The sequence below is a fragment of the Triturus cristatus genome, chromosome 3_2, assembly GCF_964204655.1.
Source record: "Triturus cristatus chromosome 3_2, aTriCri1.1, whole genome shotgun sequence".
NCBI classification, from domain to species: domain Eukaryota; kingdom Metazoa; phylum Chordata; class Amphibia; order Caudata; family Salamandridae; genus Triturus; species Triturus cristatus.
The window spans coordinates 600,183,331-600,210,053 of NC_140584.1; the positions used below are offsets into that span (position 1 = coordinate 600,183,331).

Sequence of the window (26,723 nt, forward strand, 5' to 3'; positions counted from 1 at the left end):
TCAGAAGGCAGATTTATGGACTTTCTCGTGGGATGCAACAACCTTCCCATCCACGGTCTCTTCAACGATTGTGCGGACTTGTCGTGTGGTTTGGAGCACATCTTTGGTAGCCCTGGATGAGAGCTGGGCATCCTCTCCCTCCAGCAGGTGGCGGTAGGTGGAGATCTCCATTTCCAGGCACGTCTTCATATCCATGAGGATCTTGTACTCTTGGTATTGCCTTTCCATGTCATTTCGGAGTTCGGCTAACTGCGCTTCAATTTTGAAAACCATGGCCTGGATCTGGTTGAGTTGCATGCACTACCAGCCCTCGGTCTCCGCAAGGGTGCCTTCCAGGGCCGATTTCATGCTTAGCTGGGTCTGCAGCTCTATCTCCAACCCCTGGAGGGTGCGCCTTAAGTCTGTGATCTCGCTCTTGCTGGACTGGATCTGTTGACTGTGGGTGGCAACTTCACGATTAAGTTCCTCCGTCTTGCTGAAGAACCAGGCCTCGGCATCCCTGCAGTTCTTTTCTGCCAGATCTTCGTATTGGGCTCTCATGTCAGACAGGATCTTGCCCAGGACTCCATCTGGTGCCGGATCAATTTCCATGTTGACATGCCCACGGACTTGGCCATGCAGGGCGTTCATCTCCTCCTCATGGTTCTTCTTGAGATAGGCCAGTTCCTCTTTCAGGCTTTCGATTTGGATTTCCAGGTCTGACCTGGCAAGAGTCAACTCATCCAGGACCCGGCATAGGCCATTAATGTCGGCCTCCACACTGTTGTGAAGGGCTAGCTCGCTCTCGTACTTGCTCCTGAAGTCATCAGCTGCCAGCTTGGCATTGTCGATCTGCAGCAGAGTCTTGGCATTGTCCGTGGTGGCAGTGTGGATCTTGTTTTGCAGGTCTTCGATGGTCTTGTAGTAGTGGCTGTAGTCGCGGGAGGGCACGGGTCCTTGGTATTGATGGACTACTGTTCCAAATGGCCTGAGCTAAAATTTGTAAAGGAGCCCAGTGGAAATGCTGTGGTGGTGTTCCTTAGAGAGATTTTCTGGAGGAAAGGGTTTCCAGAAATTCTCATTTCTGACAATAGTATCCAATTTGGTAGCAGGGAATTTCAGAGTTTCCTTCAATCATGTGGTATTAAGCATCTCAGGATCTCGTTGTATCATACCTAGATCAAAGGTCTCGTTGAGAGAATGAACTGGGTTGTTGGGGAATGTATTAACTGGGCAAAGAGTGGGAACCAGGTTGTCAAATCTTCTTCAACCAAGGTTTCACTCAGTCAGACGCTGAGAACTTGATGTGATTGGTCAAAAAGAATGTGAGCATTGCTCAAGCAGAAAAGCTGGTATGATCTGAAGAAAGGTGTGAAAAAAGTGGAAGTTCAAGTATGGGACTTAGTGCAAGTCAAGTCTACTATTCATGTACAAAAAGAGAGGAACAAGTTTGGTAATTCGGTACAAATTGAAAAAATTAGTGGAAATGCTGTCAGAGTTGCTGGGGTCATTGTTGGAACCTCTCAAGGGTGGTGAAGGTGAGGGACAGTATAGCTGATCTAGCTGACACAGTGTCTCCCCTTGGAGACGTCTGGTGGTGAATTTGCTGGTACTTGCCATGGAGGGGTGAAAAGTGTTCCTCCTCTGAGCAGGAGTTCACATAAGGTCACCAAACCAATCAGGTTTCTGACATGAATGTTCCTTTAGTTGTTCTGCTGTGTAGTGCCGAATTGAAGATGTTCTTTGCATGTAGTAGGTGGTTTTGCTGTGCAGGGTGAATGTGTTGTGTTGTTGCTGACTTTCAAATTGAGATGGGGTGAGGAGGTATTTTGTTGAGAAGGGAAGATGTGCTGTATTCTGCACATTTATCTTCATCTTTACTGGTGATGGAATGTTACAAGTGTCAAATTCTCTTTTTGACACGCTGTTTGGCCGTCCCCCTGTTGAGCCCGTTAGGACTTTGTGCTGCTAAATTAAGCATTGTTGGACTGAGACCAACACAACTTAACATACATCAAATCTGAGATGTTGTCGTAATGGAGTGGCGCAGTACAATACAGTAGGACGCATAGACCCTAATGAACTGACCCTATAAGGACTCACGACTTTGCCGACAATATACTTGCATATATTCCCCACTCAATGCACAGCGCATAAGAGATATTTAGAGTGCGGCAAAAGTATTCAGAAAAAGAGTCGCAAAAACAAAATATACAATTTCTCGTGGAGTAGTATTGGCAGTATCCCCTGGGTGTACCGATATTGGTCTGATATCTGGCTAAGGTCCTGAGGAAGGTGGTATTATCCATTCTTCGAGCCACCGAAACGCGTCGACCAATGCTGTTCATATCCTGCTATATGCAGTTGCTTTAAATGGTCGTGCAGATTTAAAACAACTCTCTGTCTCCCACTTTCCAGATATATGCATTTATGAATGTGGTATGAGTGTATTTGAGGAGGAATGTATGTGAGGTAGTTTGTATGAATGTTCTCTTTTTGTCTCTTTACCCGGGGGTTTATGATGTAAAGATGTTTACACATGAAAATGCCATGTCATTATTATGCAACACTTTGGTGCCGATTCCGATCCTGTAAAACCCGGGTACAAATGGTCGTACGGAGCGTTTTCTCCGTCCGACTCGTACCCGGGAAATACACCTTACAAACTCGCATGTACGATTCGCACAGAAATACCATTTCCGTACGAGTCGTACAAAAGACCGACCGGCAAAAAAATACATACAAATCTGATTCTGGACGGCGCATATGCGACGTCCGGACGGAGTCAGGCAGCGTTTTACAGACCAGCAAGTACGATTCGTGCCTACGTCACTCCGCACGTAGCATTTTTTACGGGAGCCAAAAACTGCTGGGAAATTGAGGACGACGCGAAGAAGGAGCACCGGTACGCGACGGACAGCGATGGACCCCAACCTACGCGTCATCCCGGCCCTCATAGCCTATGACCTCGTGTTCAGAAACCGACGCAGACGCCGCAGAAGGTCAGAACAACCCCCAGGGGCAAAGGGGGGAGTGCAAGGGGCATGAAACATAACCCACACCCCACAAAAAACAAATATATCCTGCACATTAATTACCTCCATGGTCTGGTCACTTCGGGGGGCGTGTCCACCAATCCCACGTCCCGCCACAACAGAAGTGGACGTGGACGCGTACCCGTCACCACCACAATGGTGGTACAGGACGTACCCACGCCCCTCAGAGCGTTGGTACGGTCTGTACCACCATTGCAGTGGTGATGTAGGGGTACGCGTGTACGGACCGTACCCACGCCCCCAGAGCGTGGGTACGGTCCGTACCACGCGTACCCCTATGTCACCGCCACAATGGTGGTATGGCCTGTACCCATGCTCTGGGGGGTGTGGGTACGGGCCGTACCACCATTGTAGTGGTGATGTAGGGGTACGCGTGTACGGACCGTACCCACACTCTGGGGGCGTGGGTACGGTCCGTACATGCGTACCCCTACATCACCACTGCAATGGTGGTACGGACCGTACCCACGCTCTGGGGGGCGTGGGTACGGGCCGTACCACGTGTACCCCTATGTCACCGCCACTATGGTGGTACGGCCCGTACCCACGCCCCCAGAGCATGGGTACGGCCCGTACCACGCGTACCCCTACAGCCCCATTACATGATGGATACAAGGCGTACACACGCCACGGATGTAGGTGTATGGCTTGGTGCAGCACATCAGCTGTAAATTGGGGGTGGTGTATGCCCAGGACAGCAGTGTACCACAGCAAGGGCGCAAGTGGGTGGGTGGGTGGGTGCAGAGGAATACCAGCCGTGGACAGGGACATGTGAGGGGTGGGTGCAGAGGACTCCCAGCAGTGGACAGAGACATAGGGGTGGGTGCAGAGGACTCCCAGCAGTGGACAGAGACATGGGGGTGGGTGCAGAGGACTCCCAGCAGTGGACAGAGGCATGGGGGTGGGTGCAGAGGACTCCCAGCAGTGGACAGAGACATGGGGGTGGGTGCAGAGGAATACCGGCAGTGGACAGGGACATGTGAGGGGTGGGTGCCCATCACTCCCAGCAGTGGACAGAGACATGGGGGTGGGTGCAGAGGACTCCCAGCAGTGGACAGAGACATGGGGGTGGGTGCAGAGGACTCCCAGCAGTGGACAGAGACATGGGGGTGGATGCAGAGGTCTCTCAGCAGTGGACAGAGACATGGGGGTGGGTGCAGAGGACTCCCAGCAGTGGACAGAGACATGGGGGTGGGTGCAGAGGACTCCCAGCAGTGGACAGAGACATGGGGGTGGGTGCAGAGGAATACCAGCAGTGGACAGGGACATGTGAGGGGTGGGTGCCCATCACTCCCAGCAGTGGACAGAGACATGGGGGTGGGTGCAGAGGACTTCCAGCAGTGGACAGAGACATGGGGGTGGGTGCAGAGGACTCCCAGCAGTGGACAGAGACATGGGGGTGGGTGCAGAGGAATACCAGCAGTGGACAGGGACATGTGAGGGGTGGGTGCCCATCACTCCCAGCAGTGGACAGAGGCATGGGGGTGGGTGCAGAGGACTCCCAGCAGTGGACAGAGACATGGGGGTGGGTGCATATCAACTCCAGCAGTGGACAGAGACATGGGGGTGGGTGCAGAGGAATACCAGCAGTGGACAGGGACATGTGAGGGGTGGGTGCCCATCACTCCCAGCAGTGGACAGAGACATGGGGGTGGGTGCAGAGGACTCCCAGCAGTGGGCAGAGACATGGGGGTGCGTGCAGAGGACTCCCAGCAGTGGACAGAGACATGGGGGTGGGTGCAGAGGAATACCAGCAGTGGACAGGGACATGTGAGGGGTGGGTGCCCATCACTCCCAGCAGTGGACAGAGACATGGGGGTGGGTGTAGAGGACTCCCAGCAGTGGACAGAGACATGGGGGTGGGTGCAGAGGACAGCAGTGGACAGAGACATGGGGGTGGGTGCATATCAACTCCAGCAGTGGACAGAGACATAGGGGTGGGTGCAGAGGACTCCCAGCAGTGGACAGAGACATGGGGGTGGGTGCATATCAACTCCAGCAGTGGACAGAGACATGGGGGTGGGTGCATAGGACTCACAGCAGTGGACAGAGACATGGGGGTGGGTGCAGAGGACTCCCAGCAGTGGACAGAGACATGGGGGTGGGTGCAGAGGACTCCCAGCAGTGGACAGACATATATGAGTGGGTGCAGAGGACTCCCAGCAGTGGACAGAGACATGGGGGGTGTACATCATTATCAGATGACCACAACTCCATGGGTGTATGTACGTATCCCTACGTTGGACAATGATGATAGTGCCATAACAACACATCACTGACAGCAGTGTCCCACTCCCAGGAGGATGGATGTCTTTTCCCCACTGCATGACACACCACATGTGGGTGTGAGGACAAATAACACATGCATACCCACCCCTGGCAGATGCAGCACAATACACACTCTGAGATCATGCCACAAGACTGTATAGTCATGTCACTGCCTAATAAACTAAGAGAGCCAAAGAGAACACACACTGCCACGCACATCCCAGGACTGATAGGAATGTTCAGGTGCTGGGCCAGCCACCAAGATGTTGTCTGTCATGGAAGGAATAGGGTGGAGTTCCCACAGATACAATGCCCACAATTGTGAGTCAGGTGTTCAAATACCCAGCAGAACAAGTACCTTATGTGTACTAGGCTGGGATTACATACATGCATTGTGCGGAAAAGGGACAATTTATCCATGAAGGCATGGTAAAATACTCTATGCACAAGTACAGTGAGTACCAAGGATGGCACAGACGATGCAGCCGGAGACATTGCTGAGCAGGCATGGCCAGAGTTGAAGGGATCCATCACCAACAAAGGAAATGTAGACACAGGGCAACACAACAATTGTGCAACCCTCTGCAGGGGAGATGTCAGGTGCCACAGAGGAAGGAACACTCCTAGGGACAATGACTCCAAACACAAAGAGCAGACACGACCAAAGATTAATTGCAGAGACCTTGTGAGGGCACGCAGATACCAGGTCCCACCCCATGAGCAGCAGACTACAACATGTCCATGAAACATAACACATTCCCACAACCCCAACTCCTGGAGCCTCAGCATCAACATCAATACATGAAATGCAAGACTTTCAAATCGGAAAACAAAATGCTTTATTCAGCATGAAAAAATAAGATGTAGAAAAGAACACTATGTACAAAGGCCAATGGCCAGTCCAGCTATGAAGTCCTTGGGGGGGACACATGGCCACGCATCTTCCCTAGCTTGCCTGCACATACTAAACCTCTGGTTCAGCGACTGGGGGGGCATCATGTGGGGAAGGACCAGGCACCGCAGGGACAGGAGGGGGAAGGGTAGGTGTGGTGGGTGCAGGGACGGACGACTCCACCACAAGGGGTGGGGCAGCGCCAAAGGTGGAGGTGAGCTCGGCGCTGCACACTTCTGCCAGTTATTCAAGCGTCTCCCCTGCACCCGGAGAAACAACAGGCCCCAAGGAGGGGGGGGGGTTGGAGGGATGGGTTGCAGCACTACTGGGGGAGGTGGTGGACAGGCTGGGGGACTTAACTCCCCTACCCGTGGAGTGCCTTAACCGTTTCCGGCCAGGTGAACTAGTGGGGCTGAGGCCCAGCCCAGCAAAGTAGGCCTCCTTCTCCGAATCTGGAGCAGGGGAGCCAAGGGGAGTGACATCGGAGGGACTGGGGAGTGATTCATGTGGACGAGGACTGTGGCTGCGTGCCTCCCTGTGTGCCCCAGACCCAGTGGGTGTGCCTGCTTCCCCCTGAGTGTGCGTGTCAGGAGGTGTGCGCTTGCCCTTACGTGGTGGTGTGCTGCTTGTGTCTGGTGGGGTGCGTGTGTGTGGATGTCTTGGTGTGCTTGGGACAGGCATGGGTGTGGGACTTGTGGATGGGGCAGGGGTAGGGGGGGAGGCAGTGCTGCAGGTGACTCACTACTGCCGTCAGTGACGAGTCCAGGGACCTCAGCAACATCCGTTGGCCAGACATCGCTGATGACATGCCCTTCATGTACGACACCATCTGGGTCAGCAGTCTGGTGTGGCCATGGAGGACAGTCAGGATCGAAGTCTGCCCAACTTGCAACTGCCGCTGAATGTCCACAGACTCAGCAGTGAGGGCAGCAGAGGGGACAGGGGCAGGGGGTGCAGTGCCTGGCACGAAGGAGACACGGTGTGGCCTAGCACGGACAGAAGGGACCCGAGCAAGTGGGAGGGCGGTGATGGGAATGGAGGGGGCGGCGAGAGATGTACTGCTGCTTTCAGCTGTGGGAGCAGCCTCCGCCCCCTCTGGGAGCTCAGCCTCGGACCGTCTGCCTCATAGTCAGTGTTGGTACTGGGCAGGTCCTCCGCCTCACTCCCCTCGCCCTCCGTGCCACTAGATTCCACCGACTCCTCAGCAGTGGTGGCACCACTGCTCGATCCCTCCTCCACGTCCGTGCCGGTGTCTCCCTCGGTGTCCTCCGATGATGCTGTGGGCAAGGTGAAGAGACAGGAAAAAATCAGTCACCTGTGTACATCTGACACATCAGTCCAAACAAAATAGGCAACAGTGCATATCAGGAAAGGCATCATAGGTAACATCTAGGATACTCCCCACATATGTAAGCCCTGCACTCCCCAGTTGGTTGACCCACCATGCCACTTGGAAACAATGAAAATTAGGACACAACAGCAAATAACTTGAAATCACAAGATCATGAGAAGCTAGTGTCTGGGATCAGTTGAGCACAGCAAGACTATGAAGGCATGCCACCTCTTGTTCACTGTGAACCAAACAGTATTGTCGCACCCAAGGCCAAATACCACATGCCAATGCAGAAGGTGTCCCCACACTCAGAGACCTGTGAGTACTTTTGACACCCCAAAGAAATACATTGTGACTCCTGGAGAATCACAACCCTTTACACAATGGACATGTCAGGCATGTGTGAATGTGGCACTCTGTGAACACAACACACATGTGTCTATATAGCAGAAGTCACACAAGGAGGTGCACACCAAACTACATGTACACAGTAATTGTCTGAGCTGCCAGACTCATTCAAATCAGCCACTGTTAGGCAGAAATGACGTATCAGTAAGTACATATACATGGCACCACGGTGGTCTGGATGACTTGACACTCGTAAGTTGGTATCAGCAACCACCAAAGACTAACCCAAATGCTACCACACTGTGGGAACATGTATTTGTATGAACTCCAAACAAGTTTTGTTCAAACTGTGCCTTACTTTAAAATATGCCTGCGTGTCCCTGGAAAGTGTAAAGGTGGTGTCTTGTGCACTTCCTTGGGAGACATCTGTCATGCAGGCACATCATTGTCCTTCACAACAAAACAACAAGGTCAAGCATATGAAACAATGAGACATGTTGACAGGTGTAGTGAGTGCCAATGGACATTTTCTCTGAGTAACAACTTGAATAATGTCATTTGTCACATGGCTATCCATCACCTCATCACACAGTTGGCTACACATATGACCTACTGACTGTCATCTGGAGTGGCACACATGTCCACACCCAGGATAATGTATAAGCTAATGGGCCTGCAATTGTTTAGCAAAAAAGCCTAGCTGTACTGTGGGTTCCCCCTCATGGCAAGCCAGAATGTACCCACAGATGTCAGCACACAAAGTCACAACTGTGTAGCATCTGAACCACACACAGGTGCCAAAAATGTACAAGCAGGATACATGATTGTCAAAAACCCATACCTGAGTCAATGTGACTGATACCGATCAAGAATTGACACCTCTTATTCAGGGTTACAATAACTGTGCTTGAAAACTAGCTTCATTAACACGACATCACCTTGCAGGGCTGCCAAAACATATTGGTCACAAACAAACATCAACAGATTGTTGTGAATAGCCACACAGGTACTGCCCAGTGTGTGTATGCACAAGCAAACTGGTGTATCCCTGTCCAGTGGGCAAATGTATCACACATGTGAAAAATACTACCTAGGCCAGGGAACAATGCCACAGAGGCAGAGCCATGCTGAACCCACAGTGAATGTGCACAGTGTTGGATGACACACATGAGTAGGAGGGCAGGCTGTGTCAGGGGACTGTAGTGGGCACACTGCTCCATGGTCCTGGAATGAGCTGACTGTTACAGGAGCAACCGTCCCGGCACTATGCATATATCCCACTCATGCACATCATGTCTGAGGCCACAACATTGGTAATGCATGCTGCAAGTCTGTTCATTTGAACCCTCACACTCCTATGTTGAGACTCAGCATCAGTGCCAACAATTATGCACCCCCAAATGACTGAACAGGACAGGGCACAGGCAGACCACCCCCACACATGATGCTGAAAGCAGTGTGCACCTTGATAAACTGGCAGCCTATATGACATGTGCAATAGTGATAACACACAGACCAGGTAACACATGTCAAGGAGGGGAAGGGAGGGAGAGCAGCACAGGTTGACTTGGGGGAACAGGATATGCACTGCACATATATAGCCTGGCAGTGTATCCAGGCAACTGAGCAGCTACAAAAGCTGGCGACACACAACAAACACACATGTACCTATCCCCTTCATGCTGCTGTAACTCCTGTATCCACCTATCCAGGTCAGGGAAGACCACCGCCAGGACACGCTTCATCTTGGGGGTCAGGCGCCGGCGCCCGCCATGCTTGCGAGGAGCCTCCTCCTTCAGCATGACCCGGGCGATCCTCCGGGTCCAGCACCGGATGTCCTGCCATCTCTTCCTCACTTGTGGCAGGCGCCGACTGCGACCCTCCACCGATTGCACGGCCTTGACGGCATCCTTCCAGATCTTCCCCTTGTGGTAGGCGGTTACCTGTGTGGATGACAAAGTGGGACAACATCACTACACCTGCACCATGTCACAGAGACACACATTTGAACTTCTTTGATTTGTTGAACAGGGCATAGTATGCTGGCAAGTAATAGCACCTTAGTCATAGGGACTTTTTCCACTGGGGACGCAACAATGCACTACATGGCATAGTAAGTACACAGGTGGCATGAGGGGTGCGAAACAATCCCTGATCATGGCACACACTGTGCATCCCAAGCAACACAAGGCTGATGGACAGCACCGCAAAGCAGTCACATGCCCCAGGCCACTGACGAAACCTCAGCAGAGTACACAGACACACACAGGCACACATCAATCACCTGCCATTGGCAACAGCGGATGCAAACCTCACTCTGCACATGTGCCACTTGCCAGGGGGGGGGGTCACAGGTGTGGGGCTAGCTCAGCAAGTCAGACACACAGCACGGCTTACTTCACACATCAGATGGATTGAGCAGTTGCCTCCTCCATGCAGCTGTGGTGCAACACTCCACATAGACACTCACCCACATGACAAGAAACACTCACACACATCAATGTCCAGGGGGCGTACACATCATTTGGACACTCTCACCACTCTGACCACAGCTCCACTCAACTCTCACACACATCTGTGGGTGCAGTCACCTGTCACACCGGGGTGACCACTGAATCACCGCAGGACAACAGAACAAGAATGCCCGAGAGGATTAGGCTGGCTGAATGTGCCATGCACTATGCAGTGAATGTCACAGTAAGCACAATGCAAGTGAGGAGTGCACACATGAACTACATCAAGCCCTGCATGAGAGACATAAGCCATCCACACCCCCCTGGGACCCACTCCAACCAACATTGCATGTCTGTCACACTTGGACACAATGCCAGAAGTGACAGACACAATAAAGGTGCACAGGCAAAGGTAGTGGAGTCAGCACTCACCTGCTCCCCTGGTCGACCATACAGCATGGGGTACCGTGGGAGGATCACATCCAGCAGGGCCTCGTTCTCCTCCTGGCTAAAAGGCTGGGCCCTCTCCACAGTCCTTGACATGGTGCCAGAGGGAGACAATACAGCAGCAGTGGTATCGACTGACATGTTGTGCAGGCAAGTGCCCTCTCATGGGTTCTGCCTGCCTTATATCTGCCTTGCTGGCCTATTTCATTTACAGGAGTACAGAGTGATTGGTCAGACTCATTTGCATCCTACGTTTCCTTCAATCCCTTTAAACATACACCAGTGACAGCCTTTGCATCTTTCGATTTTGCAGCATCATGTCAAGTCAACAACCACTTTGCAACAATGTATAATGTGGCCAACTGCTTTTTCCAGACCACATGATGTTAAATTTTGAACTTGAAACTCGCTATCCATGACAACCAGCATGCATTTAGGACCTAATACTTGTCCCTCATGTGTCCCCATTGTAATTCTTAAATCCCCACACAGGTACCGTGCGTTTCACACGTACCCCTAGGCCACCATCACTACAGTGATACGGGCCGTACTCACGCGTGTACGGGCCGTACATGCGTGAGTACGTGCCTATCACTATAGTTGGGGGTACCGTAGGGCCTAGTGATACGGCACGTACTCACACGTGTACGGCCCGTACACGCGTGAGTACGTGCCTATCACTATAGTTGGGGGTACCGTAGGACCTAGTGATACGGCACGTACTCACGCGTGTACGGCCCGTACACGAGTGAGTACGTGCCGATCACTATAGTTGGGGGTACCGTAGGGCCTAGTGATACGGCACGTACTCACGCGTGTACGGCCCGTACATGAGTGAGTACGTGCCGATCACTATAGTTAGGGGTACCGTAGGGCCTAGTGATACGGCACGTACTCACGCTTGTACGGCCCGTACACGCGCGAGTACGTGCCTATCACTATATTTGGGGGTACCGTAGGGCCTAGTGATACGGCACGTAATCAGGCGTGTACGGGCCGTACACGCGTGAGTACGTGCCGATCACTATAGTTGGGGGTACCGTAGGGCCTAGTGATACGGCATGTACTCACACGTGTACGGGCCGTACACGCGTGAGTACTGCTGATCACTATAGTTGGGGGTACCGTAGGGCCTAGTGATACGGCACGTACTCACGCGTGTACGGCCCGTACACGCGTGAGTACCTGCCTATCACTATAGTTGGGGGTACCGTAGAGCCTAGTGATACGGCACGTCTTCACGCGTGTACGGGCCGTACACGCGTGAATAAGTGCCGATCACTATAGTTGGGGGTACCGTAGGGCCTAGTGATACGGCACGCACTCACGCGTGTATGGCCCGTACTCACGTGAGTACGTGCCGTATCACTCGGACCAACAGTAACACAACTATAGTGATAGGCACGTACTCACGCGTGTACGGCAGGTACTCACGCGTGAGTATGGGCCGTACACACGCCCTCAGAGCGTGTGTACTGCGTTTCACAGCTTACACTGGTGATAGGAGGCGCACACAATAGGAATGGAGGTGTCAGACTCGCACAAGGCTGGACATCAAGTCATTGTCAGTGCAGTCCTTCATGTGCAGGGCCTAGGTGTGTCAGGCAGTGATGTGGCACATGTCTCCTCATGTTGTGGCACAATAGATGTGTGATGAGCTGTCTACACATGTCATGTGTGATGGGGCACTACGTGGCACACTTCCCCTTCACACTTTGCACATGTGTGCATGTACGACACACGTGTCAAGCACTGCATCACTGGTATGGCACAGTCAGCAACATCCGCAACTGTCCCCTGATGCCAGGTACACGGATAATTACACCTGACATGTGACTACCAGCGTGCCACGATGTGACTATGTCATGTGTGTGTCATGTGTTCCCATGAGCTTTCCGTTGGTGTTCCGTCAACTCCATCTGCTGTTGCAGCATCCAACATGTGTCTGTGTGCATATGTGCATGACACACATATACGCACACCATGCCACATGTGGACTCACACGTTACATGTGTCATGATCGTTCGAAGATGACTTTCTGACATGAGGCAATATCTGCGTTCTCTCAATGTCTGTGTCATCAGTTTTTGACATGTACCCCTTCATGGAAATGTGTGTTATCTGTCCTTTTTCAGATGACATGTGACCGGTGCGTCTAGACTCCCGCCAGCTGTCTGTATGAGATGACATCCTTCACATGCTGATATGAGGATGTCTATCACTCATGTAATGTGTCTGGCTTGTCACTTACACTGGCCCACAGCTATTTTAATGGCATGTCACGTCAACATTGCCATGCAACTATTGTGGCTGGCTCTTCGTAGAAGTATCACCTGGCTGGCCTACGTGTCCTGGATGTATTGCACAGCACAGACTCTGTATTAAGCAGATGTGTATTAGCTGTTGAACATGTGCTCACCTCAGTAACATTGGTGTGGTAATGTACTCACTCTTCGTTATTCCTTTCAAATCTCTGCAGGGCACCGCCTCTCCCCAGACGAATGCTAGACCTGGATGCCATGCGTGAACATGACTGCATACGCAGATACCGCTTCCCGCAAGAGTTGATAGAGGACTTGACCCGCCGGCTTGCACCACACCTCCAACCACAACACAGGTATCCTACAGCTCTGACCCCCAAGATGAAGGTGATGGCAGCCCTACATTTTTTTGCCACCGGCACGTTTCAATTGACCATAGCTGATGTCGGTGGCATGTCCCAGACAATGTTCAGCCGTGTCCTGCATGATGTTTTAGAAGCCATGTTGGTGCACCTGGATGAATTCATCCATTTTCCCACTCGTGAGCAGTTGACAGGTGTCAAGGGTGAGTTCTATGCCCTGGGAGGGATGCCTCATGTAATTGGGGCCATTGATGGGACAAATGTGGCTTTGGTACCACCACAGGCACAGGAGGTAGCCTATAGAAACAGAAAACATTACCACTCCATTAATGCCCTTGTGGTGTGTCTTGCTAACATGCTGATTTCCCATGTCTGTTCCCGTTTTCCAGGGTCCGCACACGTTGCATACATCATGAGGCGTAGCAGGGTGCCAGAAATGATGCTGCAGCTGCACACGGAACGAGCATGTCTTGTTGGTGGGTATACTCTGTTAGTCCTGTGTTTTGCGCTATCTTTGTATCATACGGCATCTGCTGACCCACTTCTTCACATGATGTTTCCATGTAGGGGACTCTGGCTATCCCAACATGCCATGGCTGATGACGCCTCTCCGCAACCCCAGAACAGCCGCAGAACACCGGTACAACGACACCCATGGGCAGACGAGGCGCGTGATTGAGAGGACATTTGGACTCCTGAAGAGCAGATTCCGGTGCCTCCACAAGACCGGCGGTGCCCTCCCATATGCCCCGGTGAAGGTCTGCAAAATCTTCATTGTGTGCTGCATGCTGCACAACATGGCAGTGGAGAAGGCCGTGCCACTCATCCTTGATCCGGATGAGCAGGATCATCCACCCGTGGAGGATGAAGGGCTCGGGCACGGGGCAAGTGAGGATGAGGATGAGGATGAGAACATCCGGAGTCAGCTTATCCGCAACTTCTTCTCATGATGGTGAGTCCCTGTGTCTGAGTGTGCACGCTTTGAGCCTTGTGTGGCATGTGTTGCAATGTGTGTGTCGAGCTGACTGTGTGCTTGGAGGTGTGTTCTGATGTGTCATTCAAGTGATGATGTCATTCCACACATTTTAGCTGGGACACTAAATTTATTAGGGGCATGGTGACAACATCATTCCTGTAGAGTACATGTACATATCTGCGGATTACTAGCTCTTCGCTGACTTGTTGTGTGTCTGTCCTCCCCAGGTTCTTGCGGCTGTCATCTGCTCATGTCATCATTGCCCTCCTGCTATTCCTCATGAGTATTGCAACCACTGTTCCAACTAAGCTGCGCGCGCGGGCGCACGCGCACGATGGTAGGCCGGAGTGCGCAGTGCCCTGGGTTTAGCGCGCACAGACATCCCTACAAGACTGTTCGCACCGCCGCTTTTTAAAACGCGAGCGGCGCGAAATCCATGCGGGAGGCAGAGACATGGTGTTGCAGGCGCGCAAAGCCCATTGTGCTCAAAGTGCTTCAGCTTCAGCCCCTCCTCACCCCCCCACCGTCGTGTGTGGGCCCCCATGCTGAGGCAGCTTCCCGGGCACCCAACAGCCGCACCCGAGTACTTCACGGGTTTTTAAAAGGCATTTTGCACGTTAATTAGCTTTGTCGTTTTTTTCACCCCTTCTTAGCACCTGCATCGCCACACTACCTACTGGCACAAAGGGAGAACGCACGAACATGCAAGAGGCAGATAATATTGCAAGGAGTATCTGGTACTGAATTCATAAATGCCAACATTTCAGAAGAGCAAAGTGGGAGATTTGAATCGGGTTACTGTCATGTGTGAAAGGGCATCCGTGCTGTGGTCTGATCAACAGAGTATGCATCAGTATGAAAAACGCCTCGTCCTACCAGTTGTGTTAGAACTCTGCTCACCTGCTAAAAACACAGAATGTGCCTGTTTGGCACAACGCTAATCCTCTGAAGAAATGTGCAGCATCAGCGGTTCTGAAACAAAACGTGTGCAAAGATCCCGCATTTTCTGTGGATATTAGACCTAATTGAAATCATACCAGAACACTGCACTGCATTAAGGGATGCCCTTCTGTGTCGAATTGACTAAAGCTTGGCGGCAGATTGGTGGACTAAATGATAAAGACAGAATTATTTTGAATATTTAGCAGATTTTGTCCAAGAGGTATTTACTTACGAGACCACACAATGATTGTTCTTTTAAGGAATCCAGTGGTCTATCCGGGCCACGTCTTAAGCAGACATAGTTCATCCAACTGTCTGATCTTTAAATCCCCTAAAATGTCCCGTAGGGGGAAGCATTTAAAAGGAGATCGAAGGACAAGCAGTTTCCCAGCTACAAGTAACTGCTTTCACATAACTTTAAAGTACTCCCAAGTTTGTGGTACTTCCTGATGAAGTTACAATCCTAACATAGGACAGTGACCAATGAACTGTCATCAAAGAGCTGCAGACAAACATGAATGGTATAGTTAGAACTTGGCTTTTTTTGTTTTGTGATATAGTTAGAACTTCCCCAGTCTTTCATTATTCTAATGTCGCTAAAACCCCCATGGAATACTCTTGAAATCCTAAGGTTGTGTTTCCCCAGACCAAACCCTCTTAAAATATACTGCCCACCACTATGGATGACATGTGATTCCTACACCTTGTAATCCTCATTGGCTTATGTGACATTCCCTGTAGACTGATTTACATACTTGTATGATTCATTGTCTCTGTATAATGTGTGCATGGTGTAAAGTACTGACACACACTACACTGATATGAGTAGCGCTATACAACAAATGAAATGCATATGAGAGAGGGGCTAAGTAAAGATGAGGGGCACTGTTGGAGGGTGGCAGTGAGGGAATCCGAGGAGGAGGTCATAAGGGGGAGGGGCTATGGGGAGATGAGGGGCACCTGTGGCATGTGGCAGTGAGGGAATCCGAGGAGGAGGTCAATAGAGGGGGCCATGGAGGGATGAGGGGCACTGTTGGAAGGTGGTAGTAAAGGTATTTACGGAGAAAGAGGTTATTGGTGTGGCACCAAAAAATACTTTCGCATCAGCGCTGAAGCCGGCCCTGTCCTGGCCTTTCTGTTTTTGTTTATTTAATTAGCAGTCGGGTCATAAGGGCTACTGTGGAACATACTTTAAAGTGCGTGCTAATTATATTTACTGCTATATTCAATGTTTTAAGTTTGTCGGCGATTTTACTAATGTTTTTAGCGGGAAAAATGAAAGTGGAGTCCTATGGTGCCTGATATGGGGCTGGGGCCCAAGGTCAGCTGTGAGATAAGGTGCACTGGAGAGGAGTAGTGGATAATCAAGCCTGTAAGGGAGTGCGTTGCAGAGTCCGGGGTCAGGCGGAGGTAGTAATGAAGAGGGATTCTCCCTGAAGGCTCGCGCAGAGGGAACCCGAGAAGTGTCACTTGCCTGATACTCCCACCTCAGAAACCTCCTCTTCCCAATAAAGGAACATTACATGGAAAAAGCACTTTTTGAGAGTGATAATATTTAGAAAGAGATTTGGAAAAAAGTGTGTTTTACTGGGTCTTGTAAGACTAAGAAGAGATAAAGGAGGGCCCGGAAGCAGGCCTGCCTAGACATATATGCGACGAATCAAGCCCGCAGTGGCCCACCCAAATGCACCCTTGGCCCACCCAAATAAAAATTCCTGGAGCCGGGCCTGTTCCCCACATTGCGCTTTACAAACAAAAGAGTAGAGCAAGTTTAAAAACCCAGCGTGAACTTTCAGAAAGTACACGCTGTGTTTTTAAAGTTGCTCTTCTCTTTGCAAGCTGCGGCGATAATTTTTACGCCGTTCTTGATAATATACCCCTTGGAGTCTTGTGCTTTTCTAAACCTGAAGTGTACTTGCCTGTGTAACCAATTAATGTCATGGAGTGTTTATCCAATTTGCAAACCGACCTTAAAACCCTTAACGTGGCACTGTATGTGTAAAAATGCACCATCTTTTCACTTTTTAAAGTAAACGTTTGGAGTGACATTTGGTGCTGCACACGCACGCGGTCTGGTTCCTGGCGCACATAGCCGAGGTTGCAGCGCACAGAGACCCTCCACTGCCACACACAGAGGAAAAAAATTAGAGGGAACATTGATTGCAACGTGTGCTGGATCAGAGTTACATGCACAGACATGGTGAAAAGTCATTTGGTGTAAGGAGTGCAGCAAGGCATTTTGTGGGTGGTACGTGTTTGTGATATGTAGGGACTGCTCCTGTGCATGTTGTGTTACCATGCATACATGTCGACTCACCATGGGCCACATGACGTGTTGCATGGCTCCCATGAATTGATAGTCACCCTTCCTGACAGTCATCTGTAATGGTTTGAGGATTCTGATGAAGGCATCAATGTGTGTATAACGTCCCTCAGGAACATACGGGATGCTAATGGTGGACATAGTGTGGGACATCCCCATATGAGGCTCAATGGGGAATTGTAGACTCTCCGTGTGCAGCAAGGGGTGTTAGGCTCAACCCCTTCACTTGTGTGCCAGCTCAGTAGGATTTACCATATCTGTGTGTTGAAGGGGGTGTCCTGTGTAGGTCACACATGGTCAGCCAAATGACCTGTGAGTCTGTTCCAATTGATGCATTTCCCTTAGTGTGAGGCTGAGTAATAAAGGTGTTCGTCACACTCCAAAGTGCCTCATCTCTGTCAATGCAGGTCTCTTGCCACTTTGCATGCGGCATATCTGGCATAGTTGTGGAAGATTATGCATAGGAGTCCATGTGTCGTTTAGCAACATTCATGCAGTTGCTCATGGATTAGGCTCCCTATTGGGCATGAAGTACATGGTCGTGTATATTTTTGGGCATGTTGGTCCACACAATGGGCCATCAACAGCTGCTGAGGGTATGTCTCCTGTGCGCAGTTCAGCCTTCAGTTTCCTGATCCGGTGTCATGCTTCTTTGGTGATTGTGCATGCATGGTCTCTGGGTGTGCCATGTGACACCGGACACTCCTTACTTTACACACGCGCCTGTTGCAGTTGTCCTTCTGACATCCTAGTCTTTGTGTGCCAATTCTGGCATTTTGCAAGGAGATGCCGCCTGCTGCTGCGGCCCCTGCAGCAAGGGCCCACAGAGTATCCAGATTTGGCTACACACACGCCTCCAAGATGCTCCTCACTTCCTCCCTCCACCCATTCATTTGGCTGTCCTCAGCTTGTCTATGCCACTGTTGCCGCCACCCGGTGCCAAAGGCTGGACCATCAGCACATGCAAGGTGCACATTGCACCACCATCCTGTCCTTGCATAACCCACATCACACTACAGTCTGATGTAGCAGCCACACTCCGAGCTATGTCCATCCGCACATCTAACGCCTGCTGTCAGACATACCCTGGGCACACACACAACACCTTTGCATGCTGAGTGTGCAACTCCAACTGCCTACACTGCGCTGCCCCGCCTTCCAGGGCCTGTCACACCAACCAGGTCACGTCCCTAATACTCCCCACCGGCTCTGTAGCCCAGCAAGGGCATGGGAGTGGGACTCAAGGCTTCAGCATGTAGTATGGTGTCATCGTCTGGGACATGGCACAGGTATCATCTCTCAGCATGTCAATCTACAGAGTGTCCAGGACCCCCCTCTCCACCATCACATGCGCACAGCACCTCATCATCAGCTCGTATGCCATTGACAGCCAGGTGCTCCTCACCCTCAACAAAGACACAGACATTGGCAGTTCCATCATTCAAGTATGCATGAGATCCATTGATGAATGGCTGAACACGAGCCACCTGAGGCTGGACTTGTACAGGACTGAGGTGATCATCTGAGGATTGTCCCCTTCCAGTTGGGCCAAGTGCTTGTGTCCCACCCGCAAGAGCCCTGCACAAGCACCCAGTGGCCACACACACAAGATGGTGTGCATCATGTTTGGCTCGCTCACATTTGCCATGCTAGTCCACAGCATCTGTACCTCATGCTGCAACGCCCTCTGCATTTTGCACATGATCCACAGATAGATCCACTCCAAGAAAAGACAGACCATCCCCCAGGTCCATGACAACATCCGTGTCAAATACTGCCCTGCCCTCTACGGAGCAAGTACATCCAAACTCCCAGGAAACTTGTCCACATCCAGGGTGCATCTGCACACCTCAGCTTCAACACCCTGCGCCCCAGCCACCTCACCGTCCACCATAGATAGCTGCAATGGATCACTGTCTGCTGCAGGATGACCTCCACACTCCCCACCCACACTCAGGAGGCAGTCCACAACCCCGACCCCAAACCAACCTTGTACGTCTGTCATCCTAGATCCCGTTGGGCCATCTCCGTGCATCCAACCTTGCCCTGGCCACCATTCTTCACATCCACCGTACTCCAGCATGCAGGACATTGTTCTCCCACCTAGCCACACATACCTGGGACTCCATCCCCGGGAACCTCCACATGAGCCATGTCCTCTACGCCTTGATGATAATCTCTCAAATAGGTCTGTCCGCACAGTTTAGCAAGCCCCCCCTCAGCAGCCGGAGGCCATCACAGGTGAGTGTTGTGCTCCATGCCTACATTGAATGATACCTTGTGACCCATGTGTGTCCTGTATCAGACTCTGATCCCAGGGTATGGATGGCTGGAGTTAGTTCAACACTCAGGCATAGTTTGACATTTCCACACACATATGTCGTTGAATAATGCAAAATGACAGGAACGTCTCATGACCAAAGTAATATATTTATTTGCGGTGGGGTACGTGTATTGGTAGATGAAGTTAGGTGCTCTACCGGGGGAATAGAATCCAAAGTTCACAGGGGGAGATGGTATCCTTGGCATTGGAAGTCATCAGAGTCCAGGGCACAGTGTTGGTCATCATTGGTCAGACTGTGACCAGCAAGTCCATGTGGCAGAGAATGACATTGGATGAGGTGCTGCTGTTGCGCCAGTGGGCCAGGTGCCAGGCCAGGTGACCTGGGAGATGTGGATGGTCCGCTGACTCTCACGGTCTTTTCCGTGGACGACCCACCTTCCTCCGGGGACCCTCAGATGCAGGCCTTGACGATGCTTGGGACGCTCCGTCAGACGAATCCTCCTCCTCCTCCTCCCTCCCTGTGTCTGGTGCTGGTCTACACCTGGTGGCACAGGGAGGGTTGCCCATGCTTTGGGCGATCTGCCGGAGTGATTGGCTCATGTCCCTGTGCACCGCCAGGAGCTCAGCCAGTCTTGCCTCCATCCGTCCTTGGTGTTGTTGATGACTGGCATGATGCTCGACCTGCAGGTTCTTTATCTCATCGAGGGTCCCCTGCATCTCTGAGAGTCTCGACATGACCTGGTTGATGCCTCTGGTGTCACGCCAGTATGAGTCCAGGATGCTGCGTATGTGTGACATACCGGTGTCCTGAGCTGGCTGGTCAGGTTCGCGCCTCCGCCTGCCTCCACTCCCACCATCCCTGCCCATTTGAGCCTGGCCTGTCCTTGTGGGCACATCGGGTCTACGGGACCCCTGAGGGATGGCATTTGCAGGGTTGCCTGCCTCCTCCTGGGTGCCCGTAGAACCTTGTCCCTCCTGGTCAGACTGGCTCTGTTGTTCAGTGCGAGCAGGGCTCCTGGGTGTGTCCTGGGATGTGGCAGGAATGGGGGGGGGTGGTTGGCACAGATGTACCTGACGCAGGTGCTGCAGGGGCTTGGGCACCAGAGGGTCCAGGTTGGTCGGGGTCATCCACGGAGTGGTGAGAGTCGTCGCTGCCAGTGGGATCATCTTCACGCGGAGCCTGGGACTGTGATTCTTCCCCCCCAATGTTTGGGGGAGATCGTTGACGTTGCCCTGTGTGTGAGAGAGAGACAATGTTAATGTTGTTTCATGCGACATGTATGTTTCATACATATTCAAGTTGACAAAGTTCCTCCAGGTAGTTGGATGTGCCTAGCATTCCTCTCAATGTCCACTTGGGGATGGGTATGTTGCGGGGGACAGATTGGGATGTTCTCCTGAGTGTTTGACCTGTAGATTGTTGACTATGATGCTTATTTGACTATGGATTGGTCTTGTTGTGTCACATGTCCTTTGTGGGAGTGTGTAAATCCGTTGCCTGCCCCGGGGGTGCGTGCTTGTGTTAGAGGGGGGGTTGTGACCGGGCCTGCTGTTGTGTGTAGTGTGAGTTGTCATTGGGTCTCCCAGGTGATGTGTCTGTCCCCTCATGGTGCATGCTGGCATGACAGTGAGTGTGAGTTCCTGTGCTAGATCCTGTGCTTGTGGAGTTGGTGTTTGAGTGTACAGTGGTCCCAGGAGGGCCTTGTGCTGCATACAGCAGGGCCAAGTGTCAGCTACCTTGTCAGTACTTTGCCAGTCCCTGTGCATTGTGCATGGGTATGTACCTATGCCATATGGGCTGAGGGCATTGGTGTCTGCGTCTCATTTTCACAATGTGTTGTGTTGGGCCCACCCTCCCAGCCTCCCGGACATCCAGTCTTGTGTTTGTGGTTGTTGTAGCCTTGGACATGGCCTTGCCTTGATTTGTGAAGGGTGCATGGAGACGTTAGTGGCATGAGCGTGGTTTTTGAGTGTGGTTGTGTGCGGTGAGTGCTTGGGGGAAGTTGCGTGCATTTGGTGTATATGTGGTGTGGACCCCATTGCCCCCATGTTACGTAAGTTGTTTGTGTACTCACTAGGCTCTGCGACTCCTTCAACTCCGTGTACTCCCACTGGCGGTAGCAGGGCCATCACCTTCTCCTCCCAGGGATGGTAGTGTACGGGTCTGCGGGGCGGCCCACCTCCAGTGATGTTACTCTGGGCATATTCTTCGTTCATTTTCCTCTTGACCGCCCTGCGCAGATCGTACCACCTGGCTTGGCATTCATGCCTGGTCCTTCGGATGGACACAACAGCATTCACCTTATCGACAATCCTCTGCCACATGGCAGATTTTTCAGCTATGCTGGTCTGTCTGACCAATGTTCCAAACAGCTGTGGCTCGACTCTGATGTCTTCGTTGACAAGGAGGTCCAGCTCCGCCGTTGTGAACTTTGGATTCTTGTCTGTGGGCATGGTGTGGGGTGTGGGTGTGGGTGTGGATGGTTGTGGGTGTGTGGGTGTGAATGTGACGGTGTGTGTGTGAATGTGAAGAGGGGGATGTTTGTGGAGGAGGTTGTGTGAAGGTGTGTGAGTGAAGGTGTAGTGAAGGTGTAGTGAAGGTATGAGTAATGTGGAGTTGTTTCTCTGTGGGTTCTGGCAGCAGTGGGTCTGTTGCAAAGGCTCATGGGTTGTGTGTGTGGCCCCTTTTTATTGGTCCATTTTTGGGTGTGGCTGTATTTGAATTTTGGTGGGTGTGTTATAAGAGGTGGTTGTGATTTGGGGCCTCTGTTTGCCTGTTTGGATGTGCCAGGTCAGTCATTGAGATGTATTTTGTCATGTAGACGTGTTTTGTGGTGTTGTGCGTGTCGAATTGACCCTCCTTGTGCTGTTTTACAGTGTCCTGGTTCTGTAAGAAACTTTTTCGCGTAGGTATGATCCGTACATACGCGATGCTGGGTGAGGGTGCTGGGGTACGGTGTTGGAGTGCGGCGCGTACATGCGGTGGGGGTACGGTGCGTACACGTGCGGCCCTGGGGTACGGCGCGTACATGCGGAGGTATGGCGTGTACATGGGGGGGTAAAAGGCGCGTACATGCGGTGGGGGTACGGTGCGTACACGTGCAGGCCTGGGGTACGGCGCGTACATGCGGAGGTACGGCGCGTACATGGGTGGTAAGGCGCGTACATGGGGGGAGGGCGCGTACATGCAGTGGGGGTACGGTGCGTACACGTGCGGCCCTGGGGTACGGCGCGTACATGCGGAGGTACGGCGCGTACATGCGGGGATAAGGCGCGTACATGGGGGGAAGGCGCATACATGGGGGGTACGGCACGTACAGGTGCGGGGCTGGGGTACAGTGCGGACAGGGGGGGTAAGATGCATACATGGGGGTATGGCACGTACATGGGGGGTACGGCGCGTACAGTTGCAGGGCTGGGGTACAGTGCGGACAGGGTGGTGTACGGTGCTGACATATTTGGGGGTGGGAAGGCTGTACGGCTCGTACACGGGCATAAGTTTACCCGTGTACATGTGTGCTACTGCGTTGGCTCCGTACGGGTCATTTTACGTGCGATTGTGTATTCGGACGGACGGTCGGGATTGTACTTGTGCGCTCGGACTTGTGTTTTACGATTTGCACGTAAAAATGTCCAGCTCACTCTCGTACACTTTTCCCGAACATATTCGGATGTAAAAACTTTCCAACGCACTCTCGTAGACTTTTCCCGACGCTATTCGTAGTTATTTTTCACGTACGAATCGTACTTGGCCGTTTGTACGGTACTTGTACGATTCGTACGTAAATTATTTTTAACAGATCGGAATCGGCACCTTTGTGTATATGTTTATTACATTGATTTTATATGTACAAATATGTAAAAGAAAATACAAAAATATTTTTGATAAAACATAGAAAATTAATAACTAATGTGAATATTTATAAAAATGATTATGTTTTTGGAATTTGTTTTTGTTTAGTTCTACCTCAGTCCATGTTGAATTCATTTTCAGTTAGATAAAAAAAATATAGGTTACGAGGGAGCGTTCTCAGATTGTATTGTTGTTTTCCCCTCTTCTACCTGACCTCAAAAGTTTTTGCCTAGAGGTGGTCCCCTTATCTTGCAAACCAATTGCCAAGTTCAACATGGAATGCTTGGATTTTAGAAAGGGGACAGTTGGGTGTGACGTGGCTGTACGAAGCCAAGTGTGCATGCATGTACTGGTGGGCAGCTCCCTATGATTTCTTTTTAAAAAGATATGTTTATTGAATTTTTACAATAACACAACCATCTTGGTCTGCAAGGTTTATCTTGACCAGTTTCTGTCGCGTACGAACAAGACAATCAACAAACCGCCCCCACCCATCCAGCCCCCTGCGTCTGGCTCAAACTAACATTGGTATACATAACAGTAATCTACCATTTATGCGAGTTCAGCAATACACATCATGTAGATCAGTTGCATAATATTAACCTTGTATATACAAATTACCATATTGCACTTTTTATTGTGTCCACACCACCTGATATTATTCATAATCCCATTCTATATACTCCATTACTATTCTTGTAGGTCTTTGGCCGCAAATTCCTCCATTATTGCATTCTAGTCAAGCAATTTTGGTGTCCTTCTCATCCCCTTCTGCTCCTCTCTATGTAGCTCTGCTCCTTCTGCCCTCCCCCATCGCACTACTTCATTGTACCAATCTAGTAATTTGGGTGGTCTGGTTGCTTTCCATTTCATGGATATGTTTCGTTTTGCCAATATCATTGTCAGGTTCACAAACCAACGTGCAGGAGTCCCATTCTTCCCCTTGGGGCCTAGACCTAATATGCAACAGTCCAGTGACCTGATGTTCCCTGTCGGTGCCACGCTATTAACTAGTTTCTGCACAGCCAACCAATAGTTCAGTAGTCTTGGGTAGTCCCACAACATGTGTGATAAGCCCGCATTTGGATAACGGCAACGGCGACAATCACCTGATGCCTCTGGAAACATTTTGCTGAGTTTGTGTGGGGTTAAATACGCGCGGTGTACTATCATTAACTGGATAAACGTAAACTTCGGGTTTCTAGAGACCTTACACGGGTGTTCTAATAGTGACCCCCATTCTTTGTCCATGAGTGTTCGGCCAACATCCATGTCCCATCTGTGTTGATTCGATTGTAGTGACACTGACGTATGTGTGCGGATATCTCGATACAACCATTTTGTCAAATGACCCCCATTACCCATCAAGTATTGCATATGTGTCAGTGCATGGATCTGTGGTTCATCCCACTCAGGAGCCCACACTGTTTTGATATAGCAGGTAATGTGTGCATGTAACAAAAACAGCCTATCTGTTACCCCCATCTCCCTCACAAAGGCATCATGGCACATCAGTGTACCATCGGCGAAGAGATCACCTATCGTGGAAATTCCCGTTTCTGTCCACACCCTTATATGTCTGAGCGTCACCCTTCCCGATGAAAGTGGCAGGCCTAATAGGGGCAGCTCCCTATGTTGTATTTGAATAATAAACCCTTTTGGTTTTTCTTCTTACCGCCTCTGTAATCGTTACTACATAATTTTCTTTATTCTGGTAGGTCTCCCACTGGTTTCCGCACTTTAAGCCTTCCCTCCAAAACTTCTGGACAAACACCAACACGTACATATGTATGTTGATGATTTGGTTATACTGGGTAGCACACCGAAGGGATTGCTGCATCAGTTAAACATTTTCCATAAATAAATCAAATATAAACTATTTAATAATTAGTGTGGCTAAGACCCATGAACTGACATTTGGAGCTAATATGATTATGGTGGCACACAGGCAGTGTGCATTTGAAAGCAGGAGAGTAATTTAAATATTTAGATGTACTTTTTACAAAGATGTTGACCAGAAAGCTATATTGGTAGATGCAGGCAGAGCACGCTTTGGTGGCCTTAGCTGGCCTCTGCAGGTTCAACAGGTTGTTTGGAGGTCACTTTGATTCCTCTTTGTTGAAGGCAACTAAAATATAGCCCTGACTGCACTATATTGGGCACCGGCCCTAACTGTTGAGGGCACAGTTAATTTTAATACCTTGGAGGGCCTATGCTTCAAAGAGAACCTTGCTATGTTCTCAGTCATGGAAGGCATTTGTATTCTATTAGGGTAGCGTAGCCAAATCTCCATGGCTGACTACTTGTGGGTAGGAGTTTTGGACTGTCTCTCTGAAAAGTCCAAATGTTGCTTGCTGGATCGACACTGACAGAATTTTTGAATGATGCAGAGTAACGGGCTGGCTCAAAAAGTAATACGTAATACATTTTTTGCATTGTTTGAAAAATATGAAATTAATATATTGCTTAAAGCTATAAAAAATTAATCAGGTAATGTACACTGTTAAAACATTGGTAGGAATTATCTTTAAACTGAGCTCATTTTATCTAGATATCGTCTATGCTAGGCCATCATTAGATATGTTAGTTAAACACAAAACTTCCTCCAAATGATTTTAATTGGGTACTTAATCCTGATTTTGGAGGTGTTTGATGAAGATGTGTGTAGGCTTCTTTGTTGTCTCAAAGACGTGTATAAATCCTAGTGTTTACATTGGACTGTGGTGTGGCGTGCAAGAGTCAAGGAAATATTGAATCATTAGGTTATAAAATGTCCCAAGTATTGTGATGTACGTAAAGATTGTAATCAATGTGTGCTAAATTTGATACTGAGGAGGCGTAGCCAGCAGGCCAACAGGGCGGGCGCACTTTAGCGCTGCTCCACCGCTAATCCCTTAATCCGCCACTTACCTGAGCCCGTGGCAGCCATCCATCGCCTCCTGCCAT

At 50.6% G+C, this 26,723-nt stretch overlaps 1 pseudogene; it reads right to left on the reverse strand.

Annotated features, from left to right (window-relative positions):
* LOC146857806 (keratin, type I cytoskeletal 17 pseudogene) lies at positions 1 to 26,723 on the reverse strand (annotated as a pseudogene).